Source organism: Sapajus apella, unplaced genomic scaffold, assembly GCF_009761245.1.
Source record: "Sapajus apella isolate SASKATOON/1434 unplaced genomic scaffold, GSC_monkey_1.0 scaffold59, whole genome shotgun sequence".
Classification (NCBI taxonomy): Eukaryota; Metazoa; Chordata; class Mammalia; order Primates; family Cebidae; genus Sapajus; species Sapajus apella.
Window position 1 is genome coordinate 1,670,526 of NW_022436999.1, and position 19,860 is coordinate 1,690,385.

Consider the following 19,860-nt stretch of genomic DNA (forward strand, 5'->3'; position numbering starts at 1 on the left):
GTTCAATCCAATGCAATTTAAATCTAGATAAATCAGCTTCAATTTCTAAATTCCTCAACCTGAATATCTGGAGAGATAGGAGAAAAAAAATGCAAAACTATGATTCTAGTATTTGACACTGCATCATCTTACTTAGTAAAATCTATGAATATTCAGTGCATCATGGAGTGCTGAACAAACACAACATAGAACCTGAGATTCTTAAGACCCTGGAATTGCTTGTAATAAATTCAAAAGGGAAAGATAACGGCCAGGTACAATGGTTCATGCCTGTAATCCTAGCACTTTGGGAGGCAGAAGTGGGTGAATCACTTGAGGCCAGAGGTTTGAGACCAGCCTGACCAACATGGTAAAAACCCTGTCTCTACTAAAAATACAGAAATCAGCCAAGCGTGGTGGCACACGCCTGTAGTCCCAGCTACTCCGGGGGCCAAGGCACATAAATCTCTTGAACCTGGGAGGCGAAGGGGGCAAGTGAGCCGAGATTATACTGCTGCACTCCAGTCTGTATGAGAGAGTGAGACTCTGTCAAAAAAAAAAAAAAAAAAAAAAAAAAAGCCGAGTGGGGCAGAATTAAGAACTTTGTCCTTATCCAAACCCCGGGTCAAATAACTATATAACAAACCACACTTTCAATTAAGAGAGACTGAAAAACATAAAAGTCTAACTAAGGTTTAAGACAATGAAGTTTACAGGTAGTATTATGACAAGGCTGAGGATCACTGTCCATGTATCCACAAATACACTGTCTAACATCACCTTAGTGTGTGTGAGATTCAGCCATGTTGTTGTACTCATTATGGTTAATAAATTTTTTTTATTTTTAAAACATTAAAAGAATAAAAGTGGAAGCCTTAAAACAGAAGGAAATATTTGCTATACATATATCTACCAAAGGACTGATTCAGAACACATAAAGAACTCCTTACAAATTAATAAGAGGGCTGTGCACAGTAGCTCATGTCTGTAATCCCAGCACTTTGAGAGGCTGAGGCAGGTGGATAACTTGAGCCCAGGAGCTTGAGAACAGCCCGAGCAACATAGCAAGACCCTGTCACTACAAACAATTTAAAAATAAAAATAAAAAATTCAGTATCTTCCTTGGTTTAAAAAATCAAAAATTAGCCAGGCATGGTGGTGTGTGCCTATAGTCCCAGGGAAGCTGAAGCAGGTGGATCGCTTGAGCCCAGGAGTCCGAGGCTACAGTAAGCTGTAACCACATCACCACATACCAGCCAGAGCAAGACTCCGTCTCTGGGGGAAAAAAAGAAGAAGAAGAAGACAGGCCACCCAAACAGAATATAAAAATGGCTAATAAGCATATAAAAAGGTGTTCAACTTCATGCATCACCATGGAAATACAAATTAAATTACAATGAGATAAAATTACATAATGATGAAAATGGCTAAAATTTTAAAATCTGACAACACCAAGCCTTAGAATGTGCAGCAGTTCAACTCTCACACAATGGTGAAGGGAATATAACTGTAAAGCTGTTTGGCAGTATCCAATAAAGCAGAATATAAACACACCCTGCAACCCAGCAATTCCAGTCCTAGGTAAATGCCTACTGGAAGTGTGGATACATAGGTCCCCAAAACACAATAATTTCCCAATAACTATTAGTTGTAATAGCCAAAACCCAGTAACAAATTGTGGAATACTAATACAATGGAACACTATACAGCAGGAATCAGGATTTTTTTTTTCTATAAAGGGCAAAAATAGTAAATATTTCAGACTTTGCAGGCCGTAAAGTCTCTGTCGCTGTCACATCTGTTTAAACCTGCCTTTGGAGTATAAAAGCAGCCATAGACATTATGGGCTTGGCTAGGTTCCAATAAAACTTTATTTACAAAAACAGCCAGTCCACCAGCCTTAGTTTTGCCTGCTACGCAGCAATGAATAAAAATGAGCCATAACTAATACAACAACGCTGATAATTCTCACAAACATAATGTTGAAACAAAGAAGCCAGACACATGAAAAAATATACTATATGATTCTGTTTTATAAAGGTCAATAATAGGCAAAACTATGTAAGTCAGAATAATAGTTTCCACTGAGTGTAGGATGTAGGAGGAAGTAGAGACTGGGAGAAGGAAAAGGGGGGAACTTTTCCCTGATTCGAGTGATAGTTTCACGGTTATGTTCAATTTGGAAAATTTCACTAAGGTATAAATCTACAATGCACTTGTCTTCATTCTAAATAAAAAAGTAAAACATTTTTGTAATTATTATAAAGAATACGGGACACATTACTAAGTGGATGCTTTCTCATAGTGTGCTATACCCAGATATCAAACACTGAAGCAATGCAAGCCTTGTGCCCTCACAAAGCAAGTTCCTAAAGTTCTCCCTTCACATTTACAGTGTGATGTCTACATTGCAGCTAAACCCCTCTTCCAAATTTCATGTAGGACTTGAGAACGAGCTAGGATTAGATAGCATACACAGCAGTGGCAGTAAGTAAATGCAACAAAGAGGGAGGAAGAAAAGAAACAGATGGGTGAAGAGACTGGTAGCAATAATGCTCTGCATTTTAGCATAATCTGTTAAGTAAGCAATATAGAATTTAAAAAGTATCATAAACAGCTTAGAAACACAATTTGGAAGGTCACTGAACTTGCCTTTTGGATGAAAGTAAAGACAATTTAAAAGCTTACTAAGGCTCTTAAAAGACTGATGAAGGGATTTATTTCTTGTACAACAATTTCTTCCAATCTAACAGATTAAATAGGCAGGAAGCTTCAACTTTTCAAGTGAAGAGGCAAACCTGGCAATGATACAGTCTTGACTTTCTAAGCCTACATATTTTCACATTATAAGGATTTACGTTCCATTGTATGGGCTTATGTCATTAGCGAAATGAAAAGAGAAGAAATAAAGAAAAGACGGTGAAAATAATTGAAATCTAGTCTCTATACTGAATAACAAACAAGTGCAAGAACTGGACTATAGGGAATGCAGAGACAAAGTTCCTGTCTTAAAGGAGCTCACAGCATAGAGAAGCTGGCAAGCCTATGTATCAAAAATTTAAATTAAAAGTTATAAAAGTCAGCTGGGCTACATGGGAAACCCCACCTCTACAGAAAATACAAAAATTAGCCAGGCGTGGTAGTGTGAGCCTGTAGTCCCAGCTACTCAGGAGCTGGGGTAAGAGGATAGCTTGAGCCTGGGAGGTTGAGGCTGCAGTGAGCCAGCCACGATCATGCCACTTCACTCTAGCCTGGGTGACAGAGTGAGATTATTAAATGCAGGGAGAGTAAGAGGCAACTGAAAAGAAAGTAAGGAAAGGAAGTCTTTCCATAAAGGTAGGAGTGGAAGTAAGTTTTGAATGATTACAGATAGGCAAGGTTAGGAGAAAAGAAGCACCATTCCAGGCAGAGGGAGAGAATGTATGCATGGAGACATGAATTAGTCTGTCACATCTGAGGTATAACGAAAAATCTGAGACAGCCAGAATATCATGTACAAGGACAAGCTAAAACTGAGTTGGGGCCAGGTGCGGTGGCTCATGTTTGTAACTCCAGCACTTTGGGAGGCTGAGGAAGAAGGATACTTGGGCCTAGGAGTTTAGTTTGAGAACAGCCTTGGCAACACAGTGAGAGCTTGTCTCTATTTAAAAATAAATAAATAAATAAAACTGAGAAGATGAAGGGGCTTGTGAATCACATTGAAGTTTGAATTTTACCTTACAAGCATTATGGAACCATGGGAGTGGGAACTGGGGAATGAAAATGGAATACAAGGACTAGAGGGGAAAGCAGCATGTCTCAAAATATATCTTTTTGCATAGTTTTGACATTCAGAACCATGGTAATGTTTCACATAATAAAAATATCAAATAATTAACGTCAACCAGTATATGAGAGGAACCTAAAGTGAAACATAAACAGTAACAACTAAACTACATTAGGAATATATAACATAACCACATAACCACCCTGAAGGGAATGCAGAAGAGCTAACAACTGTGGAAACCAGTATCTTGACTATAGACATTGAGGCTGGAGACTAAATGAACACAGAAAGGAGAAAGGCTAGAATGAACTCCAGGGTGTTAGATTTGAATCAGAGGTATCACTATGAAATCATGGTTTTTAACATGTATTTTAATAGGCAGACAGGAACAGACAAATGCAGATTATGTGTAAACATACATATATTCATTTCCTAGCTCTGTCCTCTGAGAGAGCCTAAGGGTAATTACATCTTAATAGCACAATTAGCACCCAGACGGTGGTTTCTAAACATCATCCTTCAATAAAAAGAACCAGGACTACTTGGAGAGATGTCTGGCTGCAAAACTGGGACAGGAAAAATACCAGGTGAGTCTGAAATATCTTGTAGTGCCAAAAAGTAAGGAAGTCCTCAAAAAAGATGGGGTCTTCTAAAAAGGAAGTGGAACCAAACTGAAGAGGCCGAATCTGGGACAATTTAATGGATTATAACCTATAGGATAAAACAAACATCCATAAGTCCATAGTGATAAAAATAAATAAGTGAATGTATAAGTACATGGAAGAGAAGGCCAAGCTCTTTTTTATAGAATTTCAATGGATACATGTAAAAAGAATAATGGAAGTAAAAAAACCACCATTTAACAAACACCACAGATTAAAGGAAATAAGGAAACATAACAACTGCAATGTTTGATCCTGGATTGGGACACAGTCCAGACAAAAGACATTACTGGAATAGCTGACAAAACACAAACACAGTGTAGAGATTAGTTAATAGTATCCTATCAATGTTAATTACCTGATTTTGATAATTTTACTGTAGTTATATAAGATATTGACATTTGGGGAAGGGGGACAATGGTAGATGAAAGCTGTTTGATATATCTAACTTTTTTTAAAAAAATTCTGAGATTGTGTCAAAATGAAAAGCGAAGAAAGAAAAATATGGACAGCCAAGAGATTCTGAGTCATAACCTTCATCTAAAGTCTAGTTTCAAGCTTTTTTCTCTCTATGCCAAATATTAAAGCTGACAAAGTGTGATATTTACAAAAAAACATATATGCACATATGTATAAATGAGAAGTTTGAAAATATGAGCAAATAAGGGACTGTAAATGACCAAACAGTATGGAAAAAGAACCAAACAGTAGAGAAATTTAAAACATGATAACTGAACTTTAAAATGCAAACCTTAAAAAGAGAGATTAAGGCCAGGCACAGTGGCTCACACCTGTAATCACAGCACTTTGGGAGGTTGAGGCAGGTGGATCACCTGAGGTCAGGAGTTTAAGACTAGCCTGGTGAAATCTCATCTCTACTAAAAATACAAAAATTAGCTAGGTGTGGTGGTGGGAGTCTGTAATCCCAACTACTCGGGGGGCTGAGGCAGGAGACTCACTTACACCTGAGAGGCAGAGGTTGCAGTGAGCTGAGATCGTGTCACTGCACTCCAGCCTGGGCAACAAAGCAAGAAGAGAGATTAAGAAGCATAGATGACAGAGTGAATAGACCTAACATTCGCCTAAAAGGAGCGCAACTTGAGCATTCCAAATCAGAAAATCTGAAATCTGAAATGGTCCAAACTTTGAAACTTTTTGAGTACTGACACAGCACATGATGCTCAAAGGAAGCGTTCACTAGAGTATTTCAGGGTTTCAGATTTTCCGACAAGGATGCTCAATTGCAAAGTATAGTACAAATATTCCAAAATCTGAAAAAACCTGAAATCTAAAACACTTCTGGTCTCAAGCATTTCAGATCAAGGATACTCAAACTGTACTAGACGAAGATAATGGAGAAACTCTCTGGTACAAATGATGCCAATCCTTGAATCCAGATAGGCCAGCAAACAAGAAGCAAGTGAAAAATCAATACCAAGAGACATAAGAGGAAAACTACAGTCCACTATATAAAAAGCAATCTTAAAAGCAGTAGAAAGAAAAGAAAATCGCCTACAAATGTATACCAATTAAGGTGATGGCTCATTTCCCAACAGCAATAATGGAAGCCACGAGAGAGAGAACTATTATTTTCAATAAACTATGAGAACTATCAACCCAGAATTACATAGCTAAAGATAACTCCTTCTAGAACAATAAACATTTTCAGGCAAACAAAACCAAGATTTTACCATCAATAGACACATTTTTGCACAGCAGGAAAATGATCCCAGATGACAGACCTAAAAGGCAGATGAAGGGTGATACCACATAAAAGATGACAACCAAATAAAGGGCTAACAGTCAGATGAAAGATGACTGACCCCATTCGTCATCAGAAATAAATCACAAGGTGGTGCCACTACATACCCATTGGAATGGCTGAAATTAAAACTATGTCACTAAGAATGTAGAGCAAATGGGACTCTCTTATACCTTTGGTAGCAGCATTAACTGATACAGCTCCTTTGGAAAATTGGCAGCATCTATTAAAGTCGAACAAATGAATATGCTATAACTCAGCAATTTCACACCTAGGTAGACAGCCAGCATAAATGGACACATATTTGTAGCAAAAGATACTAATGGGGTTCAACATATACTACTCCAAAATATGGCACTCTTAGCATTTGAGAAAACCACAGAAGCAACCTTCTCCTGTCCTTCTACTATGAAGTAGGCCATAAAAGAATTCTCTAGCCTTCCTCCAAAGTAGGTCATAAGACCTTCATTCTATAGGTACCCTCCTTATACCTACAGGAAAGGAATGCCCTTATCTCTGAAGACACAGGGACACGAAGCAGCTGGACAAATAGGCCTAGTTTATTACCACTACATCATGCCCCCCTTTCCAATCATCCTTCTGCACAACTGCCCAATCATCATCAAATTTAGCATAAAGACACAGAGATGTCCCTGCTTCTTTGGGTCTTCATTCCTGAAGACTCCTGTGTCACGTAAAATTTATATTAATAAATTTGTGTGCTTCTCTCTTGTTAATCTGTCTTTTGTCATAGGATGTTAGCCGTGTACCTAGCCATTGGTAAGAAAAAGAAATCTTTCTCCCCTACAGCATAAACAAGAATGTTTATAGCAATGCAATTCCTAATAGCCAAAAACACTGCAGTATACATCCATAGCAGAAAGAAAAGATAGGCTGGGCACAGTGGCTCATACCTGTAATCCCAGCACTTTGGGAGGGCTGAGGCAGGCAGACTGCATGAGTCCAGGAGTTCGAGACCAGCCTGGGCAACATGGTGAAACTCCATCGCCACAAAAAATTTTTTTTAATTAGCAAAACATTCCTGTAGTCCCAGCTACTCAGGGGGCTGAGGTGGGAGGATCACCTGAGCCTGGGAGATGGAGGTTGCAATGAGCTGAGATTGCACCACTGCACTCCGGCCTAGGTGACAGAAAGAGGCCCAGTCTCAAAAATAAATAATAAGAAAGAAAAAAATAATAATCGAGGAGTTCTATATAACAGAATACTGTAACAATAAAAGTAATAAAATATTGCTACCTGCAACATGAATCATCATGAATGCAATGCTGAAAGAAAAAAGGCATATACAAAAGTATACACTACCTAATTCCATTTACATAAAGTTCAATGCCAGGCAAAACTAATCACTGCTATAACTAGTAGGAGTCGCATCAGGGGCTTCTAGAAATGACACTTCATTTTCTTGATCTCAGGGCTGGTTTCTTGGATGAGTCCAATTTTTGAAATTCATTGACCTATCCACTTAAGATCTGTTCTTTCTGTGTGCATATCATACTTAAAAATAACATTTATTTAAAAATAGAATAAAGAATAAGCAAAAACACTAGCAAGAATATCACAGAAAGAATACTGTGTTCTCATGGCATCCTATCCATGGCAAACAATTTTGACTTGTATTCTTACCAATGATGTTCGCTTTGATTAACTGATTAAGGTGCTATCTGCCAGGCTTCCACCACTGTAGAGTTACTTATTCTTTCCCCCTTTCTAATTAGTATTTCATAGAAAGGTAATCTAAAACTATATAAACATCTGGTTCCTCATCAAGCTTTCAATTAATGCATTTCCTTTTTTTTTTTTTTTTGAGACAGAGTCTCGTTCTGTCTCCAGGCTGGAGTGCAGTGGTACAATCTCTGCTCACTGCAACCTCCACCTCCCGAGTAGCTGTGACTACAAGCGGGCACCACTACACCCAGCTAATTTTTGTATTTTTTAGTAGAGATGGGCTTTCACCATGTTGGCCAAGATGGTCTGGATCTCTTGACCCTGTGATCCGCCTGCCTCGGCCTCCCAAAGTGCTGAGACAGGCATGAGCCACCCCAATCAGCTTCTGCATTTCATTATTTAAATTAAAAAAAAAATTTTTTTTTTTTGAGACAAGGTTTTGCTCTCTCACCCAAGCTTGAGTGCAGTGGTGCAATCACAGTTCACTGCAGCCTTGATCTCCTGGGCTCAAGCAATCCTCCTGTACTTAGCCGCTAAGACTACAGGTGTGTGCCACCACACCTGGCTAATCATTTATTCATTCTTACATTTGTGTTATTCATTAATTTATCAAGTGGGGTATAATCCATTATTATTATTGTTTACTATAGTTAATCACTACTATAATCAATCAATCCATCTTTTTTTTTCCTAAGAGACTAGGTCTCACTCTGTCACCCAGGCTGGAGTGCAGTGGTGTGATCATAATTCACCCAAACTCCTGGGCTCTAGCAATTATCCTGTCTTAGTCTCCTGAGTAGCTGGGACTACAGGTGTGTGATATCATATCTGGTATTTTTTGTTAATTCACTTATTTAGAGACAGGGTTTCACTATGTTGCCCAGGCTGGTCTCAAACTCCTAGCCTCAAACAATTTTCCAGCCTTAATCTCCCAAGCAGCTGGGATTACAAGCATGAGCCACCGTATCTGGCAATCGCTACTACTATTTATTTGGTAGCACAACCTTCCCAGATTTGGCCAGTGGAAACCCCTTCAAGATGGCTTCTAGGTCATTTTGACATTACCAGATCATTTTTTTAAAATCATTTCCTCATTTTCTGAAACTACATGTTTCAGTCTCATTTCTCCAAGGAGTACTGGTTCCTTTTATTAGAGAACCGTATTTAGAAATCAAGATTCGGGTGCCAGATATGTTCACTGCTATTGGGAGATACTTCCAGGCACTGTCAATGGGCAGTGCTAGGGAATATAAATGCATATGTGTTGTACATCTACATCCACAGGATTTTATTGGGAGGGTTGTTTTTTTTTTTTAAAGGTAGGGTCTTACTCTGTTGCCCAGGCTGCAGCGCAGTGGTGCGATCACAGCTCACTACTGCAGCATCAACCTCCTGACACTCCCACCACAGCCTCCTGAGCAGCTGGGACTACAGGCGCACGCCACCACAACCGGGTAATTTTTCTAGATTTTGTAGGGATGGGGTGATACACTTTGGCTGTGTCCCCACCTAAATCCCAAGTTGAATTGTATCTCCCAAAATTCCACGTTATGGGAGGGACCCAGGGGAAGGTAACTGAATCATAGGGGCCCATCTTTCCCAAGGTATTCTCATAATAGTAAATAAGTCTCATGAGATCTGATGGGCTTGTCAGGGGTTTCTGTTTTTGTTTCTCCCTCATTTTCTCTTGCCACCACCATGTAAGAAGTACCTTTTGTCTCCTGCCATGATTCTGAGGCCTCCCCAGCCATGTGGAAATGTAAGTCCAATTAAACCTCTTTGTTTTTCCCAGTCTTGGATATGTCTTCATCAGCAGCACAAAAATGAACCAATACACGGTGTTTTGCCATGTTGCCCAGGCTGGTGCCAAACTCCTGGGCTCAAGCAATCTGCCTGCCTCAGCCTCCCAAAGTGCTGGGATTACATGCGTGAACCACTACATCCAGCAGGATACTTTTTTAAAAAAAAACTCAACAAATTCCAATCAATGGTGCCAATACTAGTAACAAAAAGCAGAGAAAAAGAAAAAACTTGACAAGCTAACTGTATATGAAGTTCACATGAAAAATCAAAAGCCCAAGAAGAATCAAGATATTACACATGAACACAACACTAATGAGAGGATCTGCCATATAAACTATTAATTATAACACAGTAAGCCTTGCAGATTAATGGAGAAAGACTGAATTATTTAATAATGGTACTTGTAAATGTGTTTATGCATATGGAGGGAAATTATACTAAATTCCTGTTCTACCCTATATATAAAAATAAACTTAATTCAAGACTTGCATGTAAAAAATAAAATACAAAACTTTTTTTTTTTTTTTTTTTTTTTTGAGATGGTCTCCCTTTGTTGCCCAGGCTGGAGTACAGTGGTGTGATCTTGGCTCACTGCAACCTCCACCTCCTAGGCTCAAGTAATCCTCCCACCTCAGCCTCTCAAGTAGCTGGGACTATAGGTGTGAGCCATCACACATGGCTAATTTTTGTATTTTTTGTAAAAATGAGGTTTTACCATGTTGCCCAGGCTGGTCTCCAACTCCTGAGCTCAAGCAATTCACCCACCTCAGCCTCCCAAAGTGCTGGGATCACAGGCCTGAGCCACTATGTCTGGCCAATCACTGTACCTGGCCTCATTCTACATTAAAATAAAAAACTTCTGTTCATTAAAGGATACCATGAAGAAAATAAAAAGATAAGTCACAAATAAGAAATCGTATCAACAAAATCTAAGTATCTAGCATGTATAACTCTTATAAATGTGTAAGACAAACAATCCAAGAGAAAAATAGATAAAAGTTAGAAAACACAAAAAGTCCTTAAATACAAAAAATGATGCTCAGTTTCCTTCCTTAGTTATTAGTAAAACATAAATTCAAAGAACCTTTACACATCTACTAGCTTCATTAAATTAAAAAAGTCAAACAATGTCAAGAATGTGGCAAAGATGTGAGGCAACGGAAACATTCAGATGCTCTGGTGGGAATGTACATTGGTACAATCACTTTGAAAGACAGTCAAGATGTCAGGTAGACAGATGGTATGGCATATCCTACCATCCAGCAATTTCACTCTTAAATTTATGTTCACTGAGAGACGTGTCTCCCGGAGACACATACAATTGTTTTTTTTTTTTTTTTTTTTTTTGAGACGGAGTTTCACTCTTGCTACCCAGGCTGGAATGCAATGGCATGATCTCGGCTCACCGCAACCTCCGCCTCCTGGGTTCAGGCAATTCTCCTGCCTCAACCTCCTGAGTAGCTGGGATTACAGGCACGCGCCACCATGCCCAGCTAATGTTTTTTGTATTTTTAGTAGAGACGGGGTTTCACCATGTTGACCAGGATAGTCTCGATCTCTTGACCTCGTGATCCACCCGCCCCGGCCTCCCAAAGTGCTGGGATTACAGGCGTGAGCCACCGCGCCCGGCCTCATACAATTGTTCATAACCACAGAAAACTGCAAACAACTCAAATTCCAAAAGTAAAATAAGAAAACAGAATGTGGTTTTGTTTGTAGGAAAATCAGTGAACTATGATGTTAAATGCATCAAATAGAAAAACTCAAGTAGACAATGTCCCTCAGTATTTCTGCAGAAAGAAATTTGTAATAAACCAAAAAAAAAGTTTTTTTTAATTACATTACAAACTTACTTTAGGCTGGGTCAGTATCACTTAATAGTCATTAAAATCTTCCCAAAAGTTTTGTACTAGGAGGTATTTTAGATGTTTCCAAGACATACACAATTAAGTCCCCCAAGTTATAATGACGTGGTCCCCCAGTTTTGAAAATAATAGTGAATTCATGGCACACACTAAATAAAACAAAACCATAGATGTTATTTTTATTTATAGAAGATACTTACATTCCTAAAGTTCAATTAAAACACTTCAGAAAGCACCATTCACACTGTGGTTTTTCAAAAGAAAAAAAAAAAGATTTTTTTGTTTGTTTGTTTGTTTGTTTTTTAAGACAAAGTCTCATTCTGTTGCCCAGGCTGGAGTGTAGTGGTGAGATCCTGGCTCACTGCAACCTCCACTTCCCGGGTTCAAGCAATTCTGCCACCTCAGCTTCCTGAGTAGCTGGGATTACAGGGGCCTGCCATCACATTCGGCTAGCTTTTGTATTTTCAGTAGAGATATGGTTTTTGCCATGTTGACCAGGCTGGTCTTGAGCTCCTGACTGCAAGTGATCCACCTGCCTCGGCCTCCCAAAGTGCTGGGATTACAGGCATGAGCTACCACATCCAGCCAAAAAAAGGTATTTAAAAAAAAAAATTAAGTCTCAGACTTATAATCCCAACTATTTGGGAGGCTCAGGCAGGAGGACTGCTTTAGCCCAGGCTGGGCAATACAGGGAGACCTAATCTCTACAAAAAATTTAAAAATCAGCCAAACATGGTATCATATTCCTGCAGTCCCAGCTACTCAGGAGGCTGAGGTGGGAGGATTACTTGGGCCCATGAGGTCAAGGCTGCAGTGAGCTTTGATGATGTCACTGCACTCCAGCCTGGGCAACAGAGGAAGACCCTGTCTCAATACCAACAACAACAAAGTTAAAACAAAAATCCTGCTATTTTATTAGTTAGCTACAGGGACACATGAGATTGTTTATCTTAGGCTCAGACCAAGTAGCCTATGAATTTGTTTAAATATATACATATTTAAGAACAGCATAATTTCAACCAAAAAAATTAAACTCTTCAAATCAATATAACTGGATTTTAAAACAAAACCAAAAGCCACCTTGCATGAGCAGAATGCTTAGAGTTCCATGCATGATGCCTCTGATTTCAATCAGCACTGGTGTCACCATTGTCAAGCTGATCTGACCCAAGTTGGAGTGAGGTGCACTTACAGGCCTAATAACCACCCTTAAAGCAAAGGGTTCTTTATACCACTTAGAGTTAACATATTTTAACAGTTTGAAAACATCATAAAGTATATAGTTAAATTCGGCATCAAAGGTAACTATCTACTTTTCTTGGGTTTAAATGTTATATAATAGGCCAGACACAGTGGCTCACGCCTGTAATCACAGCACTTTGGGAGGCCAAGGCAGGTGGATCACTTGGGGTCAGGAGCTCAAGGCTGCCTGGCCCACATGGCAAAACCCTGTCTGTACTAAACAAAAAAAAAAAATTAGCTGGGCGCAGTGGCCTGTGCATGTAATACAAGTTACTTGGGAGGCTGAGACAGGAGAATGGTTTGAATCTAGGAGGTGGAGGTTGCTGAGATCATGCCACTGCACTAGAGCCTTGGCAACACAGTAAGGCTCCATCTCAAAAAAAGCAATGTTATATAATAATTGTTCAGAATTTATAATATTAGGGACCATATTTTATATCGGTGACAGTATGTACAAAATCTTTAAAACAGATGGTAAGTTACATAGAGACATCAAGCGACAGTTCTAGCTGATTCAGCTCTAATTCACTGTTTACTTTCTAACAGCACTATTTCAAAATGAGCAATTCCATAGCCCATAGAAGAGATTTTCATTTTAAGTAGAGGTGACATCTTTACTTATGTAAGAAGCAATTTTACAGGTTAACAGAAGAAATGAATTGCTACAGAATACACTAGAGATATGTTTCAGCAAACCATTAGTTTTCATTCTCAAGGGTATGTACTAAGTGTATCAGCTTAACAGTCATTGAATTTATTAAGCCATAATTTTGCTACACAAATTCTCCATTCTCTCCTTCAGAGCACTCTGAATAAATCAGAAAGCAACGTTTGCTTTCCTCTCTACAGTAACAACTGTGTATTTGGCCTGAATTCTAAATAATCAGGTTCTTTATAAAATTTTTGGAATTTAGCCAATATACAGATCTTTTCACTAAACATAAGCATGAAGGAAATAGGCTCAAATCATAACTTTCATATTTAACTACTCAAAATGGGGGAAGACAGCCTCTTCAGACAAGCAGGATAAACATGCACAGAACTCCCCATCACCATACATGCTCTCTAATCACTACAAACAGAACTGTTTTTGAGAACTTGAGGCACAAACATTCACTGGATGTTTATTGGTATCAGTATCTATAGTCTAAAATCTATTGGTGCAATACTTAGCACACAGTGTCTTTTACACTGATTAAGAGCACATTAGGTGTGATGGTTAGTTTTACATGTAATGTGGACAGTCTACGGCACTCAGTTATTTAATAGAACACTAATCTAGGTGCTGCTGTGAAGGTATTCTATAGAGGGGGCTAACATCTACTACCAATTGCTTTAACTGAAGAAGATTATCCTCCACAACGTGGGTGGGCCTCATCCAGTCAGGTGAAAGTATCAGAGGGGGCAGTTAGTCAGACACATACAGGGCAGGAGTGGGCCCCCACACCCACCAGGAAAGTTAAGGCAACCATCAGGTGGTGGTCTGGCAGTTGTCACACTGCCTCACTAAAATAGTAACAGGTCACAGGCAGCACCAGGGAAAGGAAGTCTCCCTACAGACAGGAAACACCTGAAACTGGTATCAGCAGCTTCCTAGTAAGTTCTCAAGGGTTGGGCGAATAACCACAAGCATGCACATTAAGAGGCAAAATGGCAGAGGATGACCTTCCAGAGACATTCTGCTGGTAAGGGAAGTGCAACTCCAGTAAACACACTGCACATGCTCCCCTCCCAAGCACTAACAGGCCACTGTGCACACAGGCAACCCACCCCAAGGGAAGAATCAGGGGAGAACAGACACCAGACCCTGAAAGTATGCCATCATATAAAACCCCAAGTCAAAAGGTCAAACCTGCACTTGTCCTTCAAGTCGCCCTCAGTATCTCTGCAGATGCTGGGCCGCTTCCAAGTGTACTTTCCTTCCTTGCGTTCCTGCTCTAAAACTTGCCTGAGTATCTTCTTCTGCCTTATGCCCCTCAGGAAAACTCTTTCCTCTGAGGAGGCAAGAATTGAGGTTGCTGCAGACCTTCATGGATCCACCACCGGTAACAAAAAGCCTTAGGAGCAACAGCGGAGGACTGACTCCCAAGGAAGAAATTCTGCATCATGACCACAGCATCATCTGCCTGAGTTCCTAGCCTGCCCTACAGATTTCTGACTTGCCATCCCCAACTGAGTAAGCCAATTTCTTTCTTAAAATAAGTCAGACAGGCCAGTCTCAGAGGCTTAATTCTATAGCCCCTGTCTTTTGGGAAGCCTAAGTGGATCACTAGAGCTCAGGTGTTTGAGACCAACCTAGCAACACAGAAAGACCCCATTTCTATAGAAAAATTTAAAAATTAGCTAGGCACAGTGGTACGTGCCTTTAGTCCCAGCTACTTGGGAGGCTGAGGCAAGAGAATGAATCCCCTGATCCCAGGAGTCTGAGGTTACAGTGAGCTACGACTGCACCACTGCACTCAAATCGGGCAACAGAGTGAGACCTTGCCCCTAAAACAAAACAAAAATCCCTCAGTATCAATTTCAGTGTCTCTGTCTTTACACATATAAATATATTTGTATTTATAAACACACACACACTGGAGAACCTTGACTGATACACTAGGTAAAAAGAAACACTATGTTTCTTCTATATACCACTAATAAATTCCAACATCAAATCATCAACTAGGGTATGGGGAGTTCCACAACAACCAAGTGTCCGATTCTTGGCAGACACCAAGACACCAACCAGATGTCTTACAGTTCAATTCTATGGTGACACTGTCTACCTATAGTTAGTTGCTGATGAAGAATGCCAAACTCTGTAAAATACTTGAAAAGATTTATTCTGAAACAAATATGAGTGACTATGGCCTGAGGCACAGTCTCAAGGGGTCTCGAGAATATGTGCCCAAGGTGGTTGGTTTCGGCTTAATTTTAGGGAGACATGAGACATCAATAATAGATGTGAGGTGTACACATTGGTTCGATCTGGAAAGGTAGGACAACTTTAGGGGGCAGTGGGAGGTGGGTCTCAGGTGGATTCAAAGTCTGACTAGCAATTGGTTGAAGGAGTTATTAACTAAAGACCTGGAATAAATAGAAAGGAGTGTTTGGGTTAAGATAAGGGGTGGTGGAGAAAAACGTTCTTAACACACAGATGAAGTCTCACAGGTGACCACCCAGAGAGACAACAGATGGTCAGACCTTTAAAAGGTGCTAGACTCTCAGCTAATGACTTCAGGATTGGGAGGGCCGGAAGGGGAAAGATCTAGTTAACAGAGATTCTTTATAGATGCACATTCCCACCCCACCCCTGCCACACACACACAAGATGGCTTTGCAGGGCCACTTCAAAATATGGCAAAGAACATACTTTAAGGTAAAATATTTTCATTTCCTAATTTCCTGTGATGTTATGCCAGAGTCAAACTGGTTAAGTAAAACTCAGCTGATGAGATTTTATGGTTTATAAAGAGTGACTCCCCAGACCCCTGTAGGAATTTGGGCAAGAGACAAAAAGGTCAGAGTTTAGTCCTCATAGCTCAGATCCCACAGGATGCTCCTACTTCAGATGATGATCGCCAAGTCCAGGCCTCAGGTATTTTTTACCTACAGAAAATAAACTGCATGGGAGGTGGGAAGGGAGTTTCTCCTGACCCTCTCCTTGAGTTCGAGAATTTCCTAGAAGGACTCACAAACTCCAGAAAACAGGTACTTACATTCACCAGTTTGTTACAAAGACACAAGTGAGCCAAATGGAAGATGCATAGCATGGGGTAATGCAGGAGGGAAGCCCTCTGAGGGCACAGCACCTGTATGTGTTCACCAACCCGGAAGCTCTCTAAGACTTTCCTTTTAGAGAGTTCCCGTCTTCCCTCCATGGATCTAATGGGATGGGATGGAAAGTTGCAAACCTCTAATCACATGATTGATTATCCTGGAAACCAGTCCCCATTCTAAAGCTGTTCAGGGGCTTTCAACCACCAGTCATCGTATTAATATATTAAAAAGACACTCTTATCATTCCTGAGAATTCAAAGGTCTTAGAAGCTCTGTCAGGAACCAGGGACTAAGATCAAATGCTGTAACAAAAGATGCTCCTGCCAGGAGCAATGGCTCATGCCTCCAACACTTTGGCAGGCAAAGGCAGGCAGACTGCTTGAGCCCAGGAGTTCGAGACCAGCCTGGGCAACAAAGTGAGACCCGCCCCTCAATCTCTACAAAAAAATAAATAAATAAATAAAAAATAAAAAATTTGGCCAGGCATGGTGGTCCATGCCTATGGTATCAGCTACTAGGAAGGCTGCGGCAGGAGAACTGCTTGAGTCCAAAAGGTAGAGGCAGCAGCGAGCCGTGTTCGCACCACTCTGCTACAGCCTGGGCAACAGAGTGAGATCCTGTCGCAAAAGGAAAGAAAAAAAAAAAAGATACTCCTATCATCCCTGACAGTCAAGAAGGTTCACAGGGGTTTTAGAAGTTTTAGAAGATCTGTGCCAGGAACCTGGGTCAGAGACTTAATATATACTTCTTATGTCACACTAGGCAACATGGGAAACGCTAAAGGTTTTTAAATTTTAAGTCATACAAGGAAAAAGGTACTTTAATTCAATTCACCTGGGGAAGAACGGCATTCCTTGATTACTGAAAGACAATACATTATGACTGAAATAATCCCCAACTAAAATAAAAGAGGATCATGGGAAGCGTACTACACTCTCCATATGAAAAACATTTTGGGGGAAGACAAGGGAACATTAGTTCTGATGTGGCGTCTGGAAAAAGGGGAAGAGGGCTAGAAGAAAATCAGGCAAAGTGAAACAAAATGCCACACCAGAGCTGAGCTGCCAAGGCACGTACTTATTTACCCAACCATTTTAATAATGTTTCAGGACTACGTCCCAGGTGTTTTACTTTGACTGCCTCATCTGATTGGTTCATACCAATATCAAGTGGCACATACTATGATTATCCATAATTCTCAGGAGGGATGGAGGAGCTAAAGACATAATTAACACAAGGTGACAAAGCTATGACGTGGTACTGGTTCCCAAATATGAACCTAGGCCTTGATTTGAGTTACTGAGCCACATGCACCAGTGGCAATATTTCTCTGGCAAAACAACTGGGCAAAAACATTCTATGCCAGATAAGCTTATGAGCAATGTCACAGATATATTAAAAGTAAATGGTATATTATGTTTGAGATATGTACATAAAGAAAGGGGAGTAGGCCGGGCACAGTGGCTCACGCTTGTAATCCCAGCACTTTGGGAGGCCAAGGTGGATGGCTCACCTGAGGTCAGGAGTTCGAGACCAGCCTGGCCAGCATCATAAAACCCATCTCTACTAAAAATACACTGGGTGTGGTGGCAGGCGTCTGTTACCCAGCTACTCAGGAGGCTGAGGCAGGAGAACTGCTTGAACCTGGGGGGTGGAGGCTGCAGTTAGCCAAAATCGTGCCACTGCACTCCAGCCTGGGCAACGTATGGGAGGGAGGTATGGGAGGGAGGTATGGGAAGGAGAAAGGGAGGGAGGGATGGAGAGAGGGAGGAAGGGAGGGAGAGAGGGAGGGAGGGGGGGACAGAGGGAGGGACGGAGGGAGGGGGACTAAGGGGAATTAGCATGAGCAGAAACAGAAAAGCAACCTCCATAAAGAGAAAAGATTTTTGGTTCAACGTTGCCAAGAACTGTTAAATAAAATTTATGGGAGGCCACTGTTTTGAACTGAGCTTCTGCATTTGGCTCCAGCAGGCCAGATCAAAGTGGAGACACTTGTATCGAGTTGAAACTTTAAGAACAGATAAATCCCAAACAGGGCCGGTGTTTCCAAAAAACCCAGATTCACAAAAACCAATCCGAAAGAGCTCAGTTAACCTGAACTGGCATGACACAGAAGTTCCGGTCTCTTCTGCTTTAACTCTTACAAGAAAAGTAACCTGAACTCACCTGATGTTAACAAATCTGCTCTTTTATATTGTGCTGTTTCCTTGATCTGGCTCAAGGTACCTTACAAAAACACAACCGTTCTGCCATGCACAATGGAGCTCCAAATCTACAGATGTAATGCTTCCCAGTTCATGAAGAACGAATAAAAGCCAATTCGATGATCAAATTTGTTGATTTTGTTTTTAAATACAACCTAAAAATTTAGCTGTTTTCCATCCTATCTCAACTTAATAAGAAAATAAAAACCAAATTCATAAAGTATAGGGAATCCTAACACAGATGATATCAGCAGACCAGACCAGTGAGAAATAGAAAGCATATGGAAAGTGTGAGGACAAATCCCATAGGGCCAAAGAACTGTAACTCCTTACAAGAAAGAGGATAGACCGTCAAATAAATTTTCCTAGCAGATTCCAGGAATAACTAGCAATGTCAGCTGATGCTGGGAGAAGCAGCAGGGCAGGCCTTGGATGGCAAGTCAGGGAATTAAAACCCACACATCTTATGGGAAAATCTACCATACCCAACATGGTACACTCACCATGGCTTCTGTAAGAACAGTCTACATGCTCTACCAGGTGAATAAGAATACAGCAAAGCTGAATTCAACTTCTTATTCTACCACTTACTACAAGTAAATCTATGACAATCGCTACTCATCCCATGAAAATCAGCAACACAGAAAGGAGTACTGAATTCAAGAATACCTAAAAAAAAAAATTCATACAAAAAACAGACTACATTTTTCAAAGTACAATACCTTCTCTCAAGAAATTTGAGGCAACATGCTATCCATAAAAAGAAAAACTGAAATAAAACTTTTTGGCTAGAACATAATTATTGGGAAATAAAAGCACACAGGGTGAATCAGCATCAGCTCCTGGAGTCTGTGGCTGGCTTCTCTACCCTGATGCCATCCCCAGTGGACATACTGTGTTCTAATATTTTTTCTCTTTCTGGAATCACTTCTTTGGTTTCTCTTCAGCTTCTAAACATGTACAAACTTCCTTTAAATCATAAAAAGCCTTTCCCATGACCCAGATCCCTTTCCCAAATAAAGAAGTCATGAGGTAAGGAGGTGTTAAAAAGCTGAATACATGGTTTTACTATTATACAAACAAAGAAACAAGAGAACAATGGGGAAGGATAGTTGATAACATACCA

At 40.2% G+C, this 19,860-nt stretch overlaps 1 protein-coding gene across 13 annotated transcripts in view; it reads right to left on the reverse strand.

Annotated features, from left to right (window-relative positions):
* The window catches only part of SIPA1L1 (signal induced proliferation associated 1 like 1), a 398,250-nt gene that overhangs the window by 207,469 nt on the left and 170,921 nt on the right, over positions 1-19,860 (reverse strand). The window lies entirely within an intron of this gene.